Consider the following 1,986-nt stretch of genomic DNA (forward strand, 5'->3'; position numbering starts at 1 on the left):
ACTCGGTAGTGGCAGAAAGAGTTTAAGTCGGATATACGTGGGAGACTAAAAGCCAACACTGAGATAAAATCAGTTCTTGCAAATTGAACAAAAATCGAGTGATGGAAATCCAGCCAGACAGGCAAAGCATTTTTATCTGGAAAATGCAATGGTGAACACTAAACAGTAATGGGTCATGACAGGTGGATAGACAGGCAGGCCATCACGCTGGTGTCCAGGAATCCTAGCAAGAGTGTGAAAGTTAGGTGTTAAGTAACTTAAAACTAAGTTAAGGCAGCTATGTACTGAAGCAAAGATTCTAGAGAGGATTATAGGGACACCAAAGAAATTGGAGAGAAGTAGCATAATTCCCACTGCAAGGCTAAAATTTTCATAACAAGATTAGAATACAGATTCTCCAAGAACAGAGTGGGACACAATCCTGGGTGAATAGGGGAAATCTGCAGGAAATCCAAACCAAGACTCAGGCATGAGATCAAACAAGGAACAGAGACTCAGTTACTTGGTACAGAATATAGGATGACTTCATCTCATAAACCAAACTTGGAAGGAAAAGTCACCGCAAGAAAAGAGTGCAGTTATCAAAAAGTCATCTCAGTGTGGAAATGTAGATCTGTCGGCTTGGAACTTGTAAATTTCTCTGACTAAAGTCTTTCTTGATCCTGGGTTGGATTGACTGTAGCTCAGAAAACAGTGTGAAATTAAGTGCTTTTCATTCTAGTTATAAGAGATGACTGTGAATGGGGGCAGAGTAATAGGTAGGGCCTTAAGTCTTTATCACAGAAATAGTATATTTCTATTTTTAAATGAGTGTTTATTTATAGCAAAAATTAGAAGATTTTTTAAAAGTTAAACTTTAAGAAATATATTGGATAATAGTTTTAGCAAAGAAAAATGCTCTAATGGAGTAAAAGCCCTTTGGATCCCCTTAGTACCACCAACGTGGAAGATTTTAGTTGTAAACAATCAGATGAATGATACAGTCTCTTGATATAATTAAAACTGCATAAACCACAATAGGTGTGTTCCTCGAACAGTTTGCCAACAGTTTTTCCAGGTCTACTACAGCTACTGCACAAAGGGATTAGGATGAATAGTTATGTCCTTTGTGCACATCACTGAGAGGTTGACATGTCTTCTCATTCACTGGTAACTTCTCAAATTCATCTAGAGTCTCAGCACATCCATTACCTTTCCAAATACTGTATATTTCATGTCCAAAAGTGACTGTTTGCCATAGGTGAAGAACTAAGATCCATTGGTATTTGGGCTGTTATTAGCTATAGATACAACACCTCTAACATTGTGCTTAAGAAAGTTGCTATATTCATCCTCAGATTTCTTGCCCCAGTTACTATTACCTCATCTTCTTGTACCTGTCAGATCTCCTGTTTCAAACATGAAACCCTTGGTACTTCTATGCAATATGCAGTCATTGTAGTAATTACTGGTACTGAGAGCCAAAAAAACTCTCACAAGTTTTGGGTGTCCTCTCACAGAAGCATTCTATTTTAATATCACTTACATCAGTATTCAGTGTCACTGACATTTTTTGTCTTGATGGTTTCAGGAAATACTGTTGTTAATTTCTCACAGTCTTATCAAGAGAAGTTAGCAAGTGCATCTCACTTTGAGTAGCACAGCTGTTGTTAAAACAGAAAAGATGTAATCGCAGATGCCTGTGATTCAAAATTACTGTCTTCAGGCTACCCTGCATTTCTATTTTGAAGTCCACTAAAATTAGAATTCACCTATGTTTATTATTTTCCTATGTGGGCAGAGTCTTGAAATATAAAATAGCAGAAGATAATCAGGTAAAAGGAAAGAAACAGAAGGACTAAAAAGAAGCATGTTTGACTTTCATAAAGGTGAGTACTTGATTTCCAAACATTGTAAGATAGCATTATACAAGAAAATTGCACTTCTTTAGGATGATGAGGTATAGTGGAAATAAGAGGAAGATAAGGGCTCTGGTTTTGCACTGCA

The 1,986-nt window shown here is 37.0% G+C and overlaps 1 pseudogene; it reads right to left on the bottom strand.

The window, feature by feature from the left end:
* Positions 1 to 1,068: 1,068 nt before the first annotated feature.
* On the bottom strand, positions 1,069 to 1,607 carry LOC125095908 (peptidyl-prolyl cis-trans isomerase-like 3; annotated as a pseudogene).
* Between the last annotated feature and the right edge of the window lie 379 nt (positions 1,608 to 1,986).

The sequence above is a fragment of the Lutra lutra genome, chromosome 3, assembly GCF_902655055.1.
Source record: "Lutra lutra chromosome 3, mLutLut1.2, whole genome shotgun sequence".
NCBI lineage: Eukaryota > Metazoa > Chordata > Mammalia > Carnivora > Mustelidae > Lutra > Lutra lutra.